The following is a 24,641-nucleotide window of genomic DNA, read 5'->3' on the forward strand; positions in this document are numbered from 1 at the left end:
ACCAACAACAATGCTAAAATCCAGCAATGCAACTCATTACAAGTCGTACTTATGCAATACCAAAATCAGTATTTACCAGAACTAATCAGAAAGACACCTCTCACCTCTGAAGGTGAGAAGTAGGAGGGTTAGAATCATAGAATGTGTTGGGTTGGAAGGGACCTTTCAAGGTCATCTAGTCCAACCCCCCTGCAGTAAGCAGGGACATCTCCCACTAGATCAGGTTGCTCAGAGCCTCATCAAGCCTGGCCTTGAATGTCTCCAGGGATGGGGCCTCCACCACCTCTCTGGGCAACACGTTCCAGTGCCTCACCACCCTCATTGTAAAGAACTTCTTCCTAATGCCTTATCTAAACCTACCCTGCTCAGGTTTAAAACCATTGCCCCTCGTCCTATCGCTACATGCTCTTGCAAACAGTCCCTCCCCATCTCTCCTGTAGGCCCCCTTCAGGTACTGGAAGGCCACTATAAGGTCTCCCCTGAGCCTTCTCTTCTCCAGGCTGAACAACCCCAACTCTCTCAGCCTGCCTTCAAAGGAGAGGTGCTCCTGCCCTCTGATCATCTTCGTGGCCCTCCTCTGGACCCGCTACTTTCAAATAGGTTACCCGGTTACTTTCAAGACAAATCACATCTTCTCACTGCTGATAGCTACGGCCAATTCAGACCCCAAAGTGATTACAAGGTGGTGGCTCTCAGCACTTGCAGGAGAAGAAGGGGCAAGGAAAGGCCATGCCCAGCCCTCCCCCTCCATCAGGGATGCTGAAGAAGGGTTTGAAATAAATTTATACCCATGGCAGGGATGCTTAGGCTGGTGCTGGGAAGTGGATGGGTCCACGCTAGCACCCAACTCATCCGCCAAGGAGAACCAGCCAAGGACAGGGCAAAAGACAACCTGCAGCAGGAACCCTGGCACCCACAGCCCAAAAGCCTTTTCCTGCTTCTTGCAGGTGTGGTTGGGGCTTAGGTTGGAGCACCACTGAAAGTCAACAGTAGCAAAATTATAGCAATTTGCTTTGCAAACTTGTCTGCTCCTGCAGAACATTGCTCATGGGGTAACTCAGCGTCTGCAACTCTTCAGAAGGTTCTTTCAATTTCTTTAATGTCACCATTTACCCTCCCTTTCACAAAAGGCATTGGATTTCTGCAATGCTGTCCCAGCTACTGCCAGAAGCACAGCAGCACCCTTGCACACAGCCTTGAAGCCCAACGCGCTCGCACAGGGCGCCCGCAAGCCACCTCGCTCGCTCCCACGTTCACTTACTCACCCACCCAGGGATCCATGCAGAAATGTTCTCGCCTCCCGCTTGCCAACTCACCTATTTTACCAGCCCCACGTGTCTCTCCCCTCCGTCCTTGACCAACACGGGCGCCTGTCCCCAGCCTCTAGCCACTTTTTCCACCCCAGCCTGGCTTACCACTGGTCTCTTCTCACCACCACCAACCAGGGGCCTGATTCACTCTCTGAATTCCTCCCTGCCACGTACTTCAGAGGAGCCCATAAGCATCCACACTCACCCCAGCGCCCACTGTCTCTCACCCACAAGGGCCAGCAGTTCACCACTGCACACCACAGGGTGTACGAAGCCAGCCTAGAAGGCAGATCATGAATGCTGGCTGGACTGCGGTGGAGGTGGCTGCTGTCTTCGGAGTGAAGAACAGGAAGCCCCAGCAACGAAGCCCTAAGAATGAAACCTCAGCGTTTATGTAATCAGCAAACAGGAGGCTTAAATGGTAAAACCCGAGACAGTAAGGGCGCGACGTGGCGCACAGCCTCCCACACTCGTCCACAAAAATGTGACCACCTCAGAATTACTTGATCAAATTACGAGCTGTTGCATAGCTGAGCAGACAATGTTCCTCCACCGGGGCTGTCTTCATGGACTGTCTTCAATTGCTGCAGATAGCCCACAGCAAAGAAACACAGAGCTGAGACAAACATCAGCTTTACTGTAAGGAATGGGAACACATTTTAATTTCTGATCTCCTCGGGCAACTTTTGTCCATTGTTCACCCCACCTGGTCTCAGTGATTTCACAGTGTGGACATCAAAATGAATATTCACAGGAGGAAGGCCAGAAAGTCCATTTAGCAGATGTGGGAAGAATGTGCTCCTCCGCTGCGTGGAGCCCATAATCTCCCCTGCAGAATATACCACCAAATGCCAAGCCATCCCTACGACCTCTGAAGATGCCCACAGCAAGCCACGTGGGCAGGAAATGGCAGGTCACCTTTACCTCAGTGACTCCTTTGTGTCACAAACGCCACATGAACTCTTGCCATCCTCCCAAAAAGCTAACTTTAAGGGAAAAAGTTCTTTTCCATCCGTGTTTGGGCTTTGGGGCTTTGCACTGAAATAGCGATTTGTCCACTCTCCTCCTGTTCAGTTGATCAACTTGAGTCCCTGCATTCGTGCTCTCCAAAAAAGCAGGGTGATTCTGTATATTCTGCCAAGACCAACTGTCAATACAAGTCCATCATTTCACAATAGAATTGATCCCTATGCTCTCCACTGAGCAGAGAGTTCAAAACATCCCTTTGTGATCAGATATCCAAATTCTAAAGCCAGACATCACCAATGCCTCATTTTCTGTTTCGGTTTCACCAACCTAAAAATAATTTCCATATACACATGCTTCCCAGGGACATGGAAGTTAAGATAAATTACAGAAGACTACTGTCTTCTCTATACACAAATAATTTTTGTTCGATTCCTTACTTTTCCTTAAAGAGAAAAAAATTTAATCTCCAAATGCGATATGAAATACTGTAAAATGCATGTGCCCGCCTATTTGATACATAACACACTGTATTTCGAATGATTTGTTTAATGCGGGTAGCCACACATTTATCTGTTAATCTCTGTGCATTTTGGTAGTCTGTCCTCCACCCCTTTTGTTACTCCTATCATCCCATCACGTCCTCTGGGCTGTCAAGGGCAGAGCTGCCTTCCCTGTTATGTATTGGTACAACGCCCAGCACAGACTTCTCGTTACGAACTCCGAGCCCCGCTGTAAAAGAAATAGCCATTAAACCCATGAATAAATAGATAAATTTCTGAAGAGCATGTACAATTTACATAATGACACAAATTCACAAAAATGCTGGTTTCGTGTTGGTCAGCACTGCGAACGTCAACTCCCTCGAGAACCTCCATATTTTTATAGGGCTTTTTATGGTGCGCTGGGACAGAAATGAGAAGATGACAGCCTAAAGCCAGCTCTTAATCAAATGCAGATTTACCTATGGAGCGCAGACAGATGATTAGCAAGTTACGTTAGAAAACAGCTGGGGACCCAAAACGAATCTTGGTGCTAACTAAACCTCAGCTCACCTGAATTTAAAATAAAACCCTTGAAGAAAAGACTCTTCAGTTAGCCATCATTTTTTATTACCGGTATGTGGGACACTCCCTGCTACAAATTCCTGCTTCTCTGGGTGGAGACTGGTCGCTTCTGAGCCATTTCTTCACTGAGTCTGAACCACCCACATCTACCAGGAAAATTTATTGTGATGAATAGACCTATTAATACCAGCTTCACCCCACCCTATACTGCTTCAGAGTATGGAAACTCAATGGATGTATCTGGTTTTGGTTAATATGCCATGACTCTCAAGTTTTACAATGGGAAGGCGGAGGAAACACATTATGTATTTTATTGTAGTATTTTGGCACGTTCTCCACAAAATGGAAAATTCAACCTATCGGGGACCCAATTTGCAGTCTTTGCTTACCAAACCTTACATCCTTCTTCGCCTTTTTTCACGAAAATTCTTTTCTCCTTCGTTCCTCGCCTCCTTGCCAGGAGGAGCAAAGCACAAGCCTTAGGTCCTCCCAAGCTCAGGTAGAAACCACATTGAAAAGGACAAGGAGGGGTCAAAAGGACAAGAGCATGCAAGGCTTTGTATGGGAAAATCTGAGAGCACGGACTTGGTCTCACCTCACCTTTAATAGCCTTGCCATGGCAAAACCTATCGAATTCAGAAATTAAATGCTGATTTAAAAATCAAGGTTATTGCAACCTGAGGAAAACTCTACACAGGTGTCACTCAGAGGAAGACACCCACACAAAGGCAATGGCTTAGATTGCTGCAAGTTATCCTGCAATTACAGATCTCAAATTATGGAGGAAACAAAATAAAAATAAGCCAGACAGGACAACTGTGGTAACAATGGAGCAAAGTCCGGGCAGCGGGAGGTGGGAAGACACTGAACTATTTTGGTTATGAGGCAAAGGGCAGGCCCACTAAGCCTAAGAGGAGAAAAAGAAAATGCAGGAGGCTTTCAAACCATATACACCTTGTTTAAAGTCCAACTCCTCAGGAAAATCAAAGAGTGAATTTCCTCCTCCCTGGGTCATCTGAGGCTGCTGCAAGACAGGAATCCAACATCACTTCCAGCACTTCACCAACATGGCTTCTGGACAGGGATGCTCAAAGTACAGGACCTCTGGTGGGCTCTGTGCGCAAATCCTCTCATCACAGTTGCCTCCAAGCTGCTAGAAAAAAATCTTACTATTCTATGTCTCCTGGCGCTGCAGGGGATGCTTGAAGGCCACCTCCTCAGAGCACAGGGACTGCTTGGCAACACGTTCCAGAACAGCTTCATTTCCACCATTACTAGCGTGACTGCATCCCACTTCTCCCTCCCATTGAAGCAACTTCCTAACTGCTTTGGCAACTCTTGCTCCGCCAGGTAGGAAGCAGCAAACACCAAAGGCAGGGAAGGGCACGAGGAGCAAACAGTGCTCCATCCTACATTTCAGAGCCACGGAGACCAGCCAGGACCCCAGCGGGGGGAGAAGCAGCATTGCAATGACTCCACTTTCTCCAGCTCATCTGATAGTGCCATTAGCACAACTGGCGACCAGCCACCAAAGTGAGAAAAAAAGCAACTGGATGCTCATGAGGAATGATCAAATAAAAATTTAACGTCGGCATAAACAGAACAAAACATCTGGCAGGACAGCTGCGGTCCAGCCACGCGTACCAACGGCACCGGCAAGAGCTCCAGCGCTGCTCAGTGTCGCTGCAGTGGGAAGAAGCCTCGAGCTCGGGCTGGTTCCAACGCAGACCCTGTAAACAGTTTTGGGCCGCTTCTTGGCAGAGCTCTTCGATTTATTTTAGACCGCCGGCACTCGCCGGAGGGAACTATGGGGAGGCCCATAAAAAATCAAGCTTCCTCTCCTAGTGTCAACTGATGAAGTAGTCTTCGCTTCCTGACCTCAGTCATTGTATAGTGCTACCGCCTGCTGCTACAGAAAGTTGCTGTGTGACAGTAAGCAAGCTGACACCTAATTGTTAAATTCGACCAAGTGTTTTAATTAAGGGAAGAGTGTCTTTAAAATAAACTCTTAGAAGGCTTTGGCCCACGTTCAGGAAAGCACTTAAGTAGGAGCCTTAGACTGTCCCTATTCAGGAAAGCACGTGCTTAAGTGCTTTCCTGAATGCAGATATATTCCTGTCCTGGGGCCTTAAAAGTGCACTAAATAATAAAATTTATTGCAATTTGACTTCACTGTTTTCTTGAAATATTTATCTAGCTGCTTCTTTATTAAGAGTAGAGTCACTTGAATTTTGTATCTATTTAACAACCCTTACTGCTCGTTGATTGCATTCCAAGAGACAAACAATCTGTTAATGCTGTTTCAGTTAAACTCTAGGGTTTTTCCCCCATTATCATGAAACTGTCTCATTTTCTTGAAAAATATCCCAATTAAACCAGTTACCCTGACACAGGGTACCTACCGGCCACATCCCACTTGAAATAATTTTGCATGGAGTTCGAGATCTTTTGAGTTCATTCTCTGTCGTATACATAATAACGATATAATGTAAACTTTATCTAAACCAACACTCGTGTCTGGGGCATTCATTGAACAATGATGTTCAGCCACTGCTTCTATATTAATATGCACATGTTATTATACCAGTAGAGATGTCACGAGTCCGACCAAAAAGCCAATTTTCAACAAAAGGAGATTCTTCCCCCCCTAGCCAATACAGTACCTGTGATTTACGTCTCTCACAACACTTTCAGCGCCTTCTCGCTGCAAATTTTAGATTTTCCTAAGAGAAAGCTGACGGTGTTGAGCAGGAGGGGAAGAGGACGTGAGCACAGCATACACACGTCCACGTGAAAAGCTGGGAGAAGAGTTGGGGAGTGCTTTGTCCTACTTAACCACTGCTCCTGCAGCTCCTGAAATGGGAACCTGAAACTTGGGAAATGAGGCCAGAGGTGTCAAATTTGTCAGTACTGCCACAGTGCAATGAAGTGGGAACTGATCATTGTTTTTCTTTGTCTGTTTGGCCCACAGTTATACCGTATTAGTCCCATGTTTCGTGACTTACATCAACGGTCTGAGCCTTTTTTCCTGTGATCCTGTGAAGCATCAGACACTGATCCCAGCCGGAGAAAGAGCCCCAGCACCTCTCGTGGGACCCAATTACTGAGTTACTGACAATCTTTCACACGCGAAGGTAACACCTGCAAAGGCTAAGACCAGCAAGAAAATTCTCCTCAGATCAAAGCAGCAGGAGGAGTTTGTGAGTCAGGTATTTACTCTTGCCTCTGTAACACTGACGGCAGTCCATGTCCCACCTGGGAGCATCGCCTAACAGCTGCCGTGCTGCTGTGAGGGCCTGAGGTGTCAGTCACGCTGCTGATCACTCCTGCTCCCGGGCACATCTGCCCCGGCAGCTTACAGCTGTAGGAGCTGCACTTTACTACTTTGCTCTTAATTTTTTTGCAGGGCAGCTGGCAGGTGTCCCGTCACCTGTGGGACATGGCAGGGGGGAACCGGGCAGGATTTCTGGGGAGTTTGCTGGACAAAATGCCACAACTTCGTTGTCTGCAATGGCCCTGAGGGTCCTTGCTAGTTCCAATGTCATTTTACCTTTCTTGCTCAGATCTGGGCTTTTTGCGTGCACCACCGCTGCTGATGAAAGTACCAACTGTTGTACCTTAGCTTATTACCACTGCACTCACAGCACACACAGAAATGCCAAAGCAATGGAAAAACAGGACACTTACGTGTATTCACATAATCTGACCAATATCCAAAAAAAAGTTTTCAAAGGCTGGAAAGAAATCTACAAGATGAATTGTCCTCTGGCTGCACACAGGAGCAGGTGAAAACATAGGTGTCCCAACTGTGACCAGCAGGTACGTAATTAAGGGAACACCACATGATGACACACGCTTAATTTGTTGAGGTGGCAAGGTTAACAAAATAAGCTCAGCAAACGAGTACGGCACAAGCAAAATGACTTAAAAATGAAGAAAAAGCTGGTCAAGATGAATCACACGTCTCAGTCAAATAAAGGAAAGTCTGCTTGCTTTAAACTCGATTGTAATTGGTTTCCCCTCACCTTCCAAAAATGTATTTAAAAAGGAAAACAGTGTTTATGGCGCAAGCTAAACCACAACCATTTTATTCATCTGTTGTTTCAGTTTTTCCTTAAGGCTTGTGTTTAAAGGCAACCCGGAGCAGCCTACTCTCAGCAGCCTTTTAACACACCCCACACTTAACGAGAAAGAATGAAGAACATTACAATCAGGTTTCCTTGGAGAGAGCATCGGAAGAAAACCAGAACAGCATCATTTCCCCACACTTCCCTCCTGGGGAAGCCAGGCCCAGTCGTCTCAGCCCTCTCTTGCACACCAGCCCCAGGAGCTGGATGGGACGCCACCCAGGGATGCTCATGGGATCTCATGGACAAAAAAGCTTTTAGGACGGAGAGCGTGCCTGTTTTCTCAGCTCTGTTGGTTGGTCTAATAAAGATGGCAAACTTCTTGCCCCTGTGAGCCTCGCCGCTTCCACGCAGCTCCGCTCCCACAGCAACGAGACAGTGTTACTAGTGTTTACACAGGTCTGAATCATGCAAACTAGGAAAGATGGAATAAGAGGTAAAATAATCAAAAGCTGCATCAGCAAGAGCTGCGGTTTTATCCAGCTGAAAACATTATTTTTAGAAAACTAGAATCTCTTAGGCACCATCCTTCAAATTCACTTTCCTGCACGGGCGAGAGGCAGGACCCGCGCACATACTCCTCTCTCCGGTGCAGTTCATTCCTCCTGCCCCCCGTGCCTCTCCTCTCCTCCGTGCCCATGAGATCGTTTGGACATGACCCACCTATGACCAACTGCAGCATTTGCTCTGACATTAGTGGGACCTCCCAAATTTTGCTTGTAATTGCATACAACATTTTAAGGGTTTTTTCTCAGGGATTTCCCCTAGTTTTGCTTTAACATTAACTTCAGCCTCAGATAACCAAGGCAGCTTTCACAGCCCATCTGCCTCAAAAAGCACACTGATATTTTATTTTTTTCTCCTTGAGTACAGCTTGGGTTTATGCCACCAGAAAGAGCAGAAGTAGCGATGTGCGCCCTTCATGCCGCACATAGTGACAGACCCATACTCTGCAGCCCAGCCAAAGATGGTGTGAATTGCTGGAGAGCTGACTTCAAACCTTGAACTGAAATCTGGCTTGGCAGATCGCATGCGATTCTGCTGAGAATTCCCCTCTTCTTCCACCATACTTCTCTGCATCCCAGTTAGCCTGAACGCACCCGCAGGCTCAGGCGAACCCTGCCTGCAGCAGAGGACAAGGCAAAACCAGCGGACAACTCTGCTACAGCTGCTCCAACGCCCAGCATGTGACAGGGATGAATGGGATAGGAATAAGGTGAATCCCATCAAGAGACTGTGGCAGAGCACTGGCAAGGTATTTTTCGGATTCAGGAACAAGCTCTTGTTTGCATGAATTTCTGAAGCGGCTCTTGCCTCCTTATCTTCAGGAACTGATACCGACCTCAGGCAACTTCCCGCAGGCAGGAGGGTGGTGGGACAAGAAAACACATGATGTGGACACAAGCCATGAATCCCAGGAAGGAAAGCGAGCATCTCCTCCCAGGACATTACGACCTGGGCTTGGTACATAACCCCTAACCTCGGGTTTGGTGTTGTTTGTACTTGCTAAGCACAGGTTTTGCTGTCCTTACTCCTCAAATAGCATCAGTGAAATCTATGGGACTCTCTGCAGACTACCGCCTTTTTTCTCCAGGTAACTGCTGCCTCTGAATCTGGCACGAGGCTGTACTTTCAGCAGGAGAAACACATTAGAAAGACACTGTTTGATATCAAAGTCTTCAAGGTTTCCTAATAGTCCTTCATATTTTTCTGTAGCTTTGTAGAATTTTAGAACAGTTTGCTAATTTAAAAATAATGTGTTTGTTTAACCATGGCATCTCTCTCTCTTTTTAATTGCTGAGAGGACCTGTAACACAAACCCAAGTTTTCTTCCATCTCAAACCGGTACAGTCCAAAGCCAAGAATACATATGTTACTAGCTGGAAAATAAAGTGCCCTTGATTCCTAACTTTATTTTGGACAGTCCACTCCAAGTCATTAAAAGCCAAATTCAGTAGTGAGAAAATATATATAGCTTCAGCTGTTTTGTGTGGGTTTAAAGTAGTATTTGCTTTATGAGTAAGAGATTCAATAATGCATATATTTACATAAAAATAGTTTTGACATTTAAGTTAACTTCTTGCCAAGCTGGTGCAAAAATGGAAACGTAAAAAGCATAAGCACAGAAATAAGCTCCTACGCTGTAAGTCTGCTATTTACAGGTAATTTTTTTTTTCTTGGCAATAAGACCTGAACAGTATGTTTTATAGCACTAGACCTAGCCACTCTGAGTCAATTTAGTGTTTATGGAAAGTGCCAGACTGACAGTTCGAGAATTAAACTCTCCATGCCAGCGTGTAGCTGAGTAGGGGTAGCAGCACAGAGAGTTTCCAGAACCTGGGCCACTGATGGGCCCCGGTCGTGTTCTGCAGACATGAGAAAATTCACGATAGCACAGTCCAGTACGCAGCAATGCGAATGCCCAATTATTTCTCAAGCCCCAGGAGGCTTCTGAAGAGGGTGGCATCACCACGTGCCACAGAAGAGCATGAAGCACCTAGTGCAATTCCAAGCCCCAGATGGCTAAGAAATGTCCGAAACTTTCAAACCAGAGCTGTTCAAAAGATCAAGCCTGTCTCATACAAGATTTTAATATTACAAAGCAGATGGAGATTTGCAGCAGGAGTTAACCTGCCACTCTTGGGGCTTCTAGGCAGCTTGTCAAGGCCCCTGGAACAGGACGAGTGGCAGAGAGCCAGGAGCTCATGGAGACCTGCCTCGCAATTGCAGAGCCCAAGCAAACCACTGAGGATCCAGGACTTTGGTCTCAGCTTCACAACCTCCCAGCAACACACGTACAACCAAACTGGCCAAGGACCAGGTAAATGGTACCCCCACAGCTTTGTCAAAAGTCAGTCCTCACGTGGAGCACGTAGACCTTGCTACCTCAGCCATCCTCAACACACAACGTATGTATGAGCGTGTTGCACTGGAGGATTCCCTAACAACAACTCCTCTGATGAAGGAGAGTCTTATCTGCTCTCCATTGCTTTCCACCTGAACTATCTAGCTCTTTTAGCCTTCACTTTTCTCAAAGCCAAAGCAGAAAAAGAAATCTCTTTAATGCTGGGTTAGGATAGGTGATGCACAATACGACATCAAGCGCATTATTAATTGCATTGTGGCAAGCCATAGGAGCCTTTCTCTGCTAGATCCAGGGATGACCACGCAGCAGTCACAGAATAATTGATGCGATGGACAGAGGAGGTTGGAAGCTGTCTTTTCTACTACAGTAACCAAGACCGTTCTTTACTCCTTTTTTTCCCCAGAGCAATTAGTCAGCTCAGGGATGTCAAAATACATAACTGGGCCACAAGACAAATTACAGTGTAAGTGCTGATGCTTTGCCAATGACCTAGCAGGCTTGGACCTGAGGTTTACAATGTTTGAAGCCTCCGGTCCCTTGTTCAGTATTGCAGTACTTTTGAAGACATTTTAATAAAGACGAAATGACAGGCAAACCTACCTGCACAGATCCTTCATATATATTAATAAATAATAACAACGCCCAGTTGGCCAAACCACTGACGTATTGGTACGAAAGAGAGAAATATAAGGTAAGTACATATACATTCATTAAGCCCTTGGTCACCAATTCAGACCCTTTTGCAGAAGTTCATGGCAACTGGCTCATTAATACTTAATACTCTGACTGCCTCAGCTGAATGGTCTAGCAATTAAAAAGCCATCTTTACATTCTAGTTACCCTACGGCATCATAAATAGATGAAAATATATAAACAGAAACAATTAATCAGAGCTGAGGATAGTCTTGATCCTTACTGCAGCCTCATATGTTACATATTTTTTCTGCCGTGATCTCACTAGCAATGCATCACTGTTTTTAACCACTCTGAGCACTGATTCTACAGTCAGCAGCTGTGTTTGTTTACAGGGCTAGAAATTAGCACAGGACAAATGGACTTCATCCAACTGAAATTTTTTTTGGCGTTCTCCACTACACTTCACAATATATTGGTCCTCATAGTCCAATTATGCATTTGCCACTGACACTGGCCAAGGAGAGTCCATAAGCAAAGACGGTGCTCGCTAATCTGCACGGGTGATGCTTTTTTGTTGCTCCAAACGTGGGCTCCCTAATTGCTAAGCACGGTTCAGACGCTTAGAGCCAGGAAAGTTCACTGCTGCATTGTCCATACTTTTTTCACTAAGAACGTAAAGAACGTCATCACAACCCATCCCGCGCTTTGCACTCTGCCAGTTCAGCAAGAGCAATGAAATGCAATCATATTTCATACTTAAAGGGACCTGCCAGGGCCCTTCATGCTTCTAACCGAGCTCCCAAAGCCAATTCCAAAAGACTGTGAACCAAATTCAGACAAGTCGGCCCTAAAATCGTTTTCCACTTCAAGATCCATACGCTTTTCCACAGTTATTTAAAAACAAACAAAAGAGCAGCCCTATACCCCTCCATACTTTTCATCTCCTTGACCATTTCTTTAGCGCAGAGTTGGGGGGGAGGGAGGGGGCTTTGTTTTTTTCCCCATCCCATTTTAGAATAAACAATTAAAGAGGAGTTTCTGATTTCACCGGGACGTGGCAGCAAACACTCCTGCCCTAGTTCTCACACACCTGAAGGTAAATATAATTTCAAAAGTTTGCCCTAATTATTCAGAATATTTTTTTAAGCGACCCCTATTTATGCTAGAACTCACATAACAGATAAACACAGTGTGCATTACGTTGTCATTTACAGACTGTTTATGTCTTCCATGCTGCTAAAAATACTCTGGTTCCATCTTATAAACCATATTATACAGAAACTACCAAACAGGCTCCTGGGCAGCTGCTGAATCCTGGTATTCAAACCATTTCTCCATGCAAATATCCACAACTGTCTGTTACTTCACTGATAAACCCTGATCAAGCACATCTCTGGACAGGACAAGGTTAAAAGCCCTACTCAATTATATGTTTTCTTGGAGACCAAAAAAGCCCATTTCCAGCAACATTTACAGGTAGGGCATTTTGTTTCTGAGGGACTGCCTCTCACTATTTTTAACTTTGTTTTGTGCAACAAAGTCCATATTTCTCTGATAATTTCAAATAATAGCAATGATGATGTTCTGACATCACAAGACGCATGAAGAACCCTGTCAAAGTAATATATTGCACTTTGCTGTGTAATTATGTTATGTTGGAGCAGAGTGTTGGAAAACTTAGTATAATCATTAGCTGAGCGCTCAATGTTTTGATTGTCAGACAGGTTGTATATGATGCAAATATATGACTCAGAAATGATTTCACATAAACATTTTGGTAACAGTAATCTGACTCATAACCTCCAACATAGAAAATAACAAGCTGCACAAAACATCTGTGCGCTCCGAGCAACCCCAGCCTGTAGCAACCTTCTCAAGCCTCGCAGCACAGAGAAACCAGAGGGTCCCACCCCCGAGGACCCAAAGCCAAGAGGTGCTGAAATCTACCTTCCCAAAAACGAGTCCAAGCAGGAGTGAAAAAAGGCGGGTGTTCCCACCGGGAATCCCTGCCGAAGAGCTATGATAGTTTACGCCACCTGATAGTCTGCCTGGCGGGCATCGCTTGGTTTAGGTCCACGTTTAACAGGGAGAAGAGGGGAGGAAAGGTTTGTTGTTATTTCACCCCGAAGCTTCGCCATGTCAAGTATGACACAATGCACAATTCTTCTCGTATTTATTTTCTCATTCATTAGGAGATGGACAGCTTCTTTCACGGCCCCTTTCCGAAGACAAATGTGCAGTCTTGAGTGACAAGGAGGATTTACCGTCTGTTATTTCAGAGGAGGTTTGCCATGTTTATTCTGGAAAGTGCCATGAATTAATGAACTATCTCTTCAAGCCTCAGTGAGTCGGAGCTGCCAGCTCTCTGGCTGCCAGAAGCAACAGACTGTTTTTACTGAGACTAGCGATAGCAAAAGTATCAGGCGGACCCAATCCCAATAGCTCCTGAAACATAAAGGAGTTATTATACCGACTTCAGCCATTACATCGTATTTTTAGTCGGAGTTTCTCAACAAAACTATCAGGTTAACTCAGAAGAACACCTACTTTTAGCTTCCCTGCAGCATGCACGTTACCAAAAGACATTACCACCCTGCAGCACGGGCATTACCATTATCGTACACGTCACCAAAAGTCACCAAACCTTTACTAGGCTCTCCAATAGTTTCAAGTGAAAAATGTGCTGGCATGTGACCTCCTTCATCTTTTCTCTTCAGCTCCTCATGGAAACCAGCTTGTGCCTACGTAGAAAAGCCTAAAACTCAAGCCTGCTACCTAGCCTAAAACCAGTAACTCATGCTACCACCCATTGCGCTCAGGTGTCTCCTGCACCATTTGGTCAGAGACCCAAAAGGAAGAGCTGCTCTCTTGCAAAAGCCATCGCTTAGGGCAAATACTAGATATCACATACAAATGGATGCCTGGTGAATATTTGTGTTCAGGTAGCACCCACAGAGATCACAGGTGTTACCGATGTCGAGCTGTTTGCAAGCACATCTGCTTGCGTAGGCACAGACTGCGCAACATGGGTGAGCGGGAAGGACTAAAGCTTAAGCCAAGCGAGAACTTGTGGTCTCCGGCCGACCGAGGCTGCAGCCTCAAGAAGGACGGGTTTCACTGAATAAGACCCTCCTGTTCCAACAACTCCACAAGACACTTGGGCACCTGCCAGGAGGGTAACATGGCACATGGTTTCACGGGTAGATTGCAAGACTGGAAGGAAGAATTTCAGGGACCTCATCACAGCCCCCATATTCCAGTGTTGCCCTCTGAGCCTCAGCATAGCCATTTGGAAAATGAGTATAGTAGCAATTTACGTCCATTGGAGCATGCTGTGAGACTTCAACGCTTATGAAGTGTTTTGAAGCCCCAGATAAGAGACAGAGCAGTATCCTTACATTGTCTAGTAAGTAATGAGCATTACACATCCTGCAGAATGGAACATTTTTGCACAGGATGGCTGCTACAATCATTAAAGTGTAAAAACTATCACATGCAAGAGACAAGACACAGACATCCCAAAGTGAAAATCTCTCTTGTAGTGCGTTAAACAAGCATATTTTCTCTCCTGCAATCTTCCATAGCATAATAAGTTGGAACTTCCTTAAATATGAGAATTTTTTTTTTCCATCTCCCTTTTTTCTTCACTCCCTTCCCCCTCTGCCTTTTTTTCTTTGTGGGTTAAAAAAAAAAAAGAGAAAGGACAAGCCAAGAGATTCACAATCACCAAAGCCTGCAGAACATACAGTGAATTTTGGCAGGACATGCATGTTTATCCTTTTCATATGCTGTTTAAATTATTTTTATAAACAAGTCATTATCTTGCATAGCCACTGCTTGGTCCCTTTCATGTCGAAGACGTTTGATGTTACAATAATTAAGCAAAAGGGCCTGCATGCTTGAAACGCTGTCTCAGGATGATGGTTTGTGGGCAAGAGAGACTGCCGCTTTTCTAAAACGAAGGGTTTCTTCTCCAAGCTTCGTCATTGAAGGCAAGCACCTGGATTCTGTACTTGCAGATCAAATCTTTGTGTAGATATTCAAATACCAATTACATACCAGACTGAAATTTTAGAACTACACTATTACTATTTTGCACTAAAATTGCGCACAGCCTAGACGCACACTGCAATGAGAAAAGCAGATTTAATAACCGTGACCCTACCAAATCGATCCTATCAGTTCATCATCAAGTTGATACTTAAAAATAAGCATACATCTTCTCTCACTCATGTATGTAACTGAGATTCAGGATTTTCTACTTCTTTTGGTATTTTAAAAGCCCGGCTTCGTATCTCTCTGCTCAGCAGCCCTTGCTGGCCACTAGAGATGCCCAAGATGGTTTTGATCCTTAACACTACACAGGCCGGCAAGGACTGGGTGCGCGACGGCGCCTGCACATCACCCCTCTGCAGAAGGGGACCCCGCCTCTGGCCCCGGTAAGGCAGGACAGCTCAGGACCAGGCTCGTGGAGGAGCCTCCCACCACCTGCACGCAAACGTGTCGAGAAACCGAGCTTGGCATCATCATGAAAAAATAGATGGCATTAGAGGCTTATAATGCCTCTTTCTGCACAAAGAAGTGTGCCTGTCACGGCTGAGCTGGACCACGCCACCAGCATGGGCATGAGAAGAGAGGAAACATGAATGGGAAGCCCTCAGTAAGCGACAGAGAAAATGCTTCCTCCTATTTTCCTGCAAAGCATCTGCTTCTCTGACCTCTGCTCACCTGGATTTGGCCAGAGGGAGCTTGCCCCTCTGCGACACGTGAGGAATTAAAGCTCCGACTGCTTCTTTATTCCCTGATACAGAGCCTTATTCCAGATACTTTTAACACAGTTTGAAAAATACAGAAGTTAGGCTGCAGTGAGCGTTCACGACCAAACAACTTTTATTACAGAGTTTACAAAGCCAGAGGCAGACAAGTCTTTTGCGCTTTGTACGTGCGTGTTACTGTTCAACGCTTTTTCCAGCTCATTTGGACAATTTTATTCCTTGTACAAGGACAGGGATTGTCTGCTTACAGTTTTATTCTTCCCAGATATATCTCTCAAATGGTCTGGAAAGCCCAGGAGACACAAGGATGCAATAAGGCATCTCGGTTTCACACCAAAACTGCAGACCCTTTCCTCCCTCCAACACCTCTTGTCTTGTGGGTGCGACTATCACAAACCTGCCCACAGGCTCTAATCTGTTCTCATTTTTTAAGTGCTCCTTGTGGCCTGGTGTGGAGCTAAACGCCTGTGCTTCAATAGACATTATGTCACTCCTTAGCCCTTGTACAAACAGAGTGTCTAATACCTTGACCGTATAAGCCATGCGAACGCAATGCAGTGAATGACAAGATAAGAATACTGCTTCTGGCACCTGCATACAGCAGCGCACCGCACCATCAACATTGGTGTGCAGGGTTTAAATACAGCACTGTGACTCTTCGTTTGCCACCGGTAAGATCTTGGTTTGGTCAAATACATCTTATTTACAAGGGGGCTTCAAATAGCCAATTCATACGTCTTTCATACTGCAAACGACCATTAAAATACATGGGATAACACATCTTTGGAATACTGTTTGAAAACCACTTTTTCATTTATTATTGGGAAATTTGACTTCTTCGGAACAAGCGTTAACACTGTCCTGATTAATTTGTAAAGCTATTCAAGCCATGAAGTACATCTGCACGCCGAGTATGTTTCAAATACTGTGCTTCTGTTTTCATTTTCAAAATGTTTTTATTTATACACTAATATTTGACCTATGAATATTCCAAGTTTATATGGAGCCAGCTGTTCCGAATTCTGGTTATACTGAGCGTTCGTGCAAAACATCAGGTGATATCATTGGATATTTTTAAGGGGAAAGTTCATAGGAAAGCGGTTATGTATTCTTGTGATTAACACCACATTGGATCAAAACAGTCATGTCTAGCTCTCTGAAAATACAGCTACTGTTTTAGTTAGCAGAACACTTCGGCTCTGTCTACGTTATCCTTTTTTGCCAAAAATTCCCACTGTTGCTACCACTGATTCAATTCTGTCATTGTGCTATGATGAACACTGCAATGTAAAATAAAAAGAGCTGCAGGCAGTGCTGTCAAAATCTTTATGCCCTTAACAACAAAACAAAAACTACCTCATGCCATTGCTAAAAAAAAAATAAATCAACAAACAAACAAAACCACCCCAAAAATCCACCCAACCCTAAGATGCTGTTTCTTTGCCTGGGAGCCTAAGTAATTGAAAGTTCAGGCAATACCAGCCCCGATCCATAGCAGGTTTTAGGAACCAAAGTCCAGCGCGATGCATTAAACACCCCTGCAACCCCACAGGGGCTCGGTTTCTTTCCTTAAGCTTTTTTTCTGCCTTCAACAGCCCTGCAGCAGCTGCAGCCCCATGCCCTCGCCAAAGCCACCACCTTGGGAACCTGCTCTGAGTGCAACGCACAGGGACACAGGGCTCCCCAGGGAGCGGGCACCTCTTCGGGGTGATGGCATTGGCCACCCCTGCTGCAAGCAGTGCAGCCACGCAGGAGTCGTCAGGAGGCACCGCTCCTCCTCCTCTGCCAGACATGACTGGAAAAAAGGTGGAAAAAAACAACCCACTGACCAGTTTTCACATGTCCCCTCACTCTTGGCGTGCCACAGCTGGAGCATCCCAGTCCAAAACGTCCTCTCCACACTTAAGAGTCACAGATGGTTTGGGCTGGAACAGTCCTTCAAAGATCCAACCCTCCTGCCACAGGCAGGGACATCTTTTACTAGACCAGGCTGCTCAAAGCCCCATCCAGACTGGCCTTGAATACTTCCAAGGATGAGGCATCCACAGCTTCTCTGGGCAACCTGTTCTGGTGTCTCACCACCCTCATCGTGAAAAAATTCTTCCTGCTATCTAATCTAAACCTACCCTCTTTCCGTTTACAACCACTGCCCCATCAAATAGGGGACCCAGGTATGACCCAACACCATCCTCCAAGAATCAGGTGCCCAGAGAAAGACTTTCTGGTCCTTAACCTCGGTCTCCCAGGCTCAGATTCCTGCTAAAACAAACACGAATCTCTCAAACACAAGCCCTTTTTCCATTCAGGCGATACTGTTTGCTCTCTGTTTCACACCACTATATAAATGGTCAAATGGAAATGCTAAATTATTAGTAGCTGGACTGTACTTAAGAGCATTACTGTGCATTTGCTGGGATACAGCAGGAACAGACGATGGGACTGTTTACATCCCAAGTAACTTGTATCTTCCTCTAACTCCCCCCAAGTTACCAATGAGGCAAGATGACTTATAAAGAATCATGCATCCACGGCATGGAAAGTCTAAACACCACCTTCCTTCCTCCTAAATCATAAACACCACTTAAAAGTTTATATTTAAAAATACGAAACACAGCATCACCACCTTGATGCACCAGGCTGGTCCCAGCAGGGACCCGCAGCTCCTCGGCAGAGGCACAAGCCTGTGGCAAGAAGCCCCTGCTGGAGCTCAGCACAAGACATCCACGACAGAGCTGCCCAAGGGATTTTCTGATGAAGCCACGTTCATCTGGAAGAAAACCTTTTTATAAGCAGCGGCTTAGCTTCAACTTTGTTGGAGGAAAAGAGCTAGGAAGTGCTGCTTTTATTTTTACCAAAAAATCCAAACAAACCAACCCCACACCTAGGTTTGCATTTCAAAATGCAACTTTTTAGTTATTTACACATAAAAAAATTTGACTTGAATCAATCAAGACTGCTTTGGCAATGCTAACTTTTTCCATTTACAATCACTTTTTATTGTTCTAAGTCAGACTTCAACATTTCCCCCCTATTTAAGACAGAGTACATTTTCAAGCTCTGAAAAGCTTTCACGAGACAGGGAATCATCCTGCTCATGCCACACGGTCTGGTTCCAGCAGCTTAGCCCAGATGACACTTCAACCTGGATGAACTGCTTACACAAACGTGACCCACTCCACTCATTTCAACAGCGCAGATTTTGAACAGCAGCTTCGCCGGGGGCCACACATCTTCCAGGGCTCCTGGCCAACGGCAGAAGGATGACTGCAGTCCCTCAAATGCAGAGTCTGGAGGAGACTTCTACAAGCAACGCCAGGCAGAGAGCAATCGAAGGACCATTTGCCTTCTCTTTAATCGTGTCGTGAGTCAGCTGCACGCTAGCAGGCAGCTCGCAAGCAACGACTGCTTCAAGGAGATGACATAAATGAGGACCTTGAGCTGCATCAGTTGAACAGCAAATGTAAGGCTGCTCTCCCACACTTGGGATCGCTCTTGGCATCGAAGCCCGGTATACAAGGTTTGGCAGAAGTCAGTAAACTCATTCCCATCATCAGCTTCATGATTTCTAATACTGGCCTGCTCTGGACACACGTGGAGGACGCTGCTCGCATGCCGAGAGCGCGAGGCTGTACGCAGCCAGCTGGCAGCACAGCCAGATCCGCAGCATCACACACTCCAGTTATTCCCTGTGAGTAGATGTCTTGACCTTTACAACATGTGGCCAAGAGTATAAACAGATGGGATGACAGTATGAACGGTACGGTCCCGTCAATATAATCATGCAACTTCCCTGATACATCTTGGTTGCCTAATTTCGTATCCCCTGACACCATGCATGATACCATGAAAGAGACAGGTGGGCTGATCAAAGGTTTCCGATGAAAAAATTCACCTGCTTTCGAAATGCAGGTGGGGATGCCAGAGCGCCGCTTCCTTCCCGTGAAAAGCCATGTGGAGCGAAGGCATCACTGCTTGCGCCTAAGTGCTTGCCATGGGTTTGTGCAAGATCATTCCTAGAAGGAAATGTGGTAGGTGACGGCTGCCAAAAAGATGAAAAGCCCGTTTGGAAGACATTGCATCCGTAAGACGCTGCTATATAGGCAAGGGGAGAGACAGCATTTGTACAGCGAACCCTGCACTGACCTCCGAGCAGCTCCCTTGCACCGAAAGGGAGCACTCTTGCCCCAGCAGATGCTTGAAGTCTTGCAGGGAAGACAGAGATTGCCTGGGTTTTTGGGATTCAAAGATAAAAGAGGCTTTTCACCATGGTCCCAACTCAAATCTCATGAAAGAGCTTCGGGGCTGCCTGCAGGACTGCCTGGCAAACAGCTGGGTTTCCCCTCACCCTTTTGCCTGAAGACCTCCCAAGAGGACCTGTGGGTCTTGTCGCTGAAAGGGGAAAACCCGCTCAGAGATACAGTGAATCCACACCGCTGTCTGCTACAAAAAGGCACGATACTGTGGACAACCAGGTACCACAACCCAAAAGCACATTTTTTACGGTCCTTGTCCCTGGAGGGTTTGATGGGTTCAGACTTTTCCTGCACAGCTCTCCAGCTGTCAACAGCCCCAGATTTGGGTCATAGCAGAAACCCACAAAGACTGTCATTGGATTCCTTGTTTTTTTCTTGTGGGAAGCACGTGGCTTTTTTCCCCACCTCGGTGCGGATGCCAGAATAGAAAGCCACGGGTGAGGACCAGACAAGATTTTTCCCCAGTTTAACACAGGATTGCTCCGCAGCACCTTCCATTATACGGGGAATAATTCTGGCCACAGTTAAAGTAGCAGAGTCTTCGAGAGTCTCGTTTCTGCTGCTACACACGGCACACACAACTCTCTGAAGCCATCAGCCAGCAAAAGCGGGGCTGGAGAGCAGCTCCCCTTCACACCAGCACTGATAAGCCAGAGGAGACCAGGGAGACTTCAGGTCTGCCACAGCCCCCAGCCCTACCCTGCAGTTTGGTTCGAGCAGTGACCCCTCTCTCCTCATCCCCCTTGACCGAGGGAGAAGGGGTTTATCATGAGGAACTCAATACATTTCTCGCTACAACAGCCTTGGCAGCAAAATACAGGGATGCCTGCCCGAGTCCAGCTGTCAGGCCAGCGCCACTGCCACAAAGAAGGACCTCCCTACTAACCCCAGGTTGTTTTGCGAGGAGAAAGAGGAGATAACCCTATCTGGTGCCACCAGGAAGGTACATTAGCCAAACAGGAAACATTAATAGATGTTATTTTCCCAATAGCACTGTCAAGACATGCCGGTGCTACATTTATACCAAGGATGGTCCCGAGGAGATGAGCAGTTCCACGCGGACACCCGTTGGCCCACAACGCTCCCCCCAGTACCACCACCCTGCTGTACAGTCCTTCCCTTGGCACAGAAGTTCAGCACCCTGCTTAGTCTGATAAATCCCAAATAGAGAAATCTAAAACGCAAATGTTCCCGTCTGCGCTAGACAGCCAGACTTCCTATGTGGGAAATGGAAAGAAACAGGCACTTTTTGAGTGCCTCATCCAAGTGAAAACACCCAAAATAGACACTTTTAGGATCACCTTCCCAAACTAGGGACCAGGTTTACCGAGGGTACCTAACCTGATAAATGAAATTTATTATCTAAATTATCTAAACTTGTTTATATCTTATGTGTGTTTTTACTTGTGATGGGAACAAACACTTATTTCTACTCCCTGCTACTGCTCTCTGGGTGCTTTATAAAACCAAAGTGCTTAAGCGTCTCCTAGAAACTCTGGACACTCAAAATTCACCTATAGTCAGCCCCTCTGGGAATTATCACCCGCACCTTGCAAGTCCATACTACAGTGCAGACTTCACTAGGTAGGCAAGATCCCAAACTCTACATTTTGAAGACTGATGTTTCTTGCCCTCCCTGCAAGACAGCAAGTCCCTGAGTGTGGAGAACTGCCACACCTCTGTGCCCCCATTTTTTTATTTTTTTTAAAAAAACGAAGCCGTCTCCCAGGACATCACCTTTGAGCCTGTGCTGCCTGAATAATCCAAGACCTCCCCAGAGTCCCTCAGCTTTGCAAGACCTTGACAAGGAGGACTTGTACCCTGAGCACATATAGAAACACAACTTTCCCCAGACAGAAAACACATCTGCTGTATCCCCAGACTGAAGGAATACATCTGTTGGTCAGGAAGGGCTGGAGCACTGAACATTTAAAATTAGCAGTGACTACAAGCTACTGAGTCTTTTCGGGCCACGGGGCTGGAAAAAATAAATGCACTTTTAAAAGAACATCCACACCTGCAAACTTTCGTGACAAAGCAGGCCTTCGCCACACAGCTGACCTAGACGATGGCTTTGCAGCACAACCAGATGCATCATCAAACGTTTGCCTGGCTGTGGGCTGCAGCAGAAGCGATATCAGCACCTGAAGGCAGGTGGCCGTGGCCACCCACACTGACTTCACACCCACGCAGCCGCACGCATCTTCAAGGGCAACCCGCACCAGGTACACCCGTGTAATGCCGTACACTCCTCATCCCGAGAGAGCAGCAAGGGCCCCTCGCGTCTCTTTGGCAGCTGCCCCTTCAGTAATGGAAAGAGAAGTCTTTAAGGTTGAACACTGACAAAACTCTTCAGAAACCAATTTTAACCAAGCCAAAGTTATTACAGGTCTGATCACATGAAGAAAACGCGAATAAAACAATTCTGGCCATGTCTGCTTATAAGGAGACTCCAGCTGTGGGTTTTCAGGGTTGCTTGGCATACGCTTCATTGGAATAGTCAGTGTCCTTGAGGTCAGGAAGTCTTTCCTTTCTGCTGCAATCCCACCATCTCTTACTGCATTTTCTAGCCTACATCGGATAAGCCGCTTTGATAGATCACAGGCTAGCTTTCTCCCATCACACCTTTGGTTTCTATATTGCAATATAGCTTTAGATTCCTCTAATTTTCTGGCATCAATTATTGTTTAGTGGAAAAGTAAATGCCAATACACCAAAAATCCCTGCCATGTCAGAGGAGCTACAGAAAACAGCCAAACAGCTGTCCGGCCTCAGCCCGTCGATTTGCCAACCCTCTGGTAACAAACAATCACGTTAAATGACATTATGGTTTATGACTCGGAACTTGGAAGGTGATGAGAAATTTCTGCAGTTGATTCATACTTCCTGAGACTCATAACTAGCATTTCAATCGTGCTATTTTACTACATTACATGAATAATTTTCCTTGTTGTTACATAAGTGTCTAGATCCAAATTATCAGAACTGATTTGAATCATACTAATGCATTTTTTTTTATTATTTTCAGAAGAAACAAATACTTTCAGGCATACTGTCTAAGACTACTCTCCTGGTGCTTCGTAAAGCAGGTGACTAAGTACCTTCCAAGGCGCCACATGCTCACATTTCTCCCTAAAATCAGCTCCTCTGGGAATCGCCCAGCCCCTCGCAAGCACCTTGCTCCACATCCTTTAAATAAAAGGTGCTATGGGGATTGCTTACAGACAGCTACAGCTACCTCTTAAATTCATAGCTCCAAGTACAGGTCCTGAAGTCCCCAAGGCAAAGAACAGAGAGAGCGGCGGCAGCTCTGTGTATTCAAAGGACAGAGAGGCTTGGGGAAGCTGGGAGGGGAGAAGCACAGAAGCAGCTGCCCTTTGGACTCGAAACCCATACAGTATTCCTGCGTCCCAGGGTGCGAGCTAGACACAGATCACGCTGGCTTCATTGACGGACGATCTCAGGATGTCTCAATCAAAAGCATTGGAGCTCTGAGACGGCAGCACCACCTAAACACCCTCGAGATAATTTTAAACGAGAAGGTTGAGACCCTGACAGCTACACAGGCAGCACGCACAGCCCAAGGGGCTCTGCGCTGCTGTCAGGGCTGCCTGCCCCGAGCAGCTCTGCCGTGCCTGCAGGAGCTGCAAGTCACCCCGATTCCAACATAGATGAATCCTCCAACAAACATTCACGGCGCTTCTGACCCACCAGGTACAAAAATCACCCAAGCCCTAGGGACTAGAGCTAAACTTGTTCTAAATGTATATACACCATGGTACAAAACTACTGAGCACATCTACCGGCGCTGGTAGCTTCCCGCTGCAGTGACTTAGCACTGCTCGAGATGAGGAAATGCACAACTATTTGCTTTTTTTAAAAAAAAAACAAACAACAAGACAAGCTGTTCACAGGTGTCATCGTTCTGGTGCACAACTCTGGAAGCACTAGTGAACAGACACAGTTTTCAGTCGAGTGGCTAAGACACTTGAGCTTCACAGGAATTCCCTAAAAAAAAAAAAAAAGGAACTGCAAGTTGCCAACTGAAATATTTTCATTCTCCACATTAGGCTGAATCTAATTACACTGTTTCCTTATAATTGCAGCCTAGTATTCGGGGCTCCTTCAAGTAAAAAGCTTAATGGCTTTCCCACTGAAATGCCCACCTCGGAGCCCTTCACATCAGTAACACACTGACAGCGTGACTTGTTTGAAGAGCAGGTTGACGTCTAACAGAATTTATTTCAAGAGTCCCACGATACAGATTTTTATCACGTTTGCTGGCTCGATCACCAAGAATAGCCTACACGGAGTCACATATTCACCATCACACCAGCTCAGACCCCCTCTGAGGAGATAGGGACACCGTGGAGTAGCATGGGACACTTTGCTCCAGCCCCGAAGGCATCTGTGCCCTGATGGACCTTGCACGGAGTGAATGAACACAACTTGCACTCCGGCACGGCCTGGGAACCACAGTTTAATCCCAAACGATGGGCTCTGACTGCTATCATCATAACGAGGACAAAAAGACTATTAAAAAACATAATAATACACCTTTTTCTCTTTTGCCCCCCCCTCGGGTTTTGCGTTCTGGGTTTTTTTTTGGGGGGGAGGGCGAATGGGAGGTTTTGCCCTTCG

The 24,641-nt window shown here is 46.1% G+C and overlaps 1 protein-coding gene across 1 annotated transcript in view; it reads right to left on the reverse strand.

Annotated features, from left to right (window-relative positions):
- The window catches only part of BMP6 (bone morphogenetic protein 6), a 97,482-nt gene that overhangs the window by 71,785 nt on the left and 1,056 nt on the right, over positions 1-24,641 (reverse strand). The window lies entirely within an intron of this gene.

Source organism: Larus michahellis, chromosome 2 (assembly GCF_964199755.1).
Source record: "Larus michahellis chromosome 2, bLarMic1.1, whole genome shotgun sequence".
Classification (NCBI taxonomy): Eukaryota; Metazoa; Chordata; class Aves; order Charadriiformes; family Laridae; genus Larus; species Larus michahellis.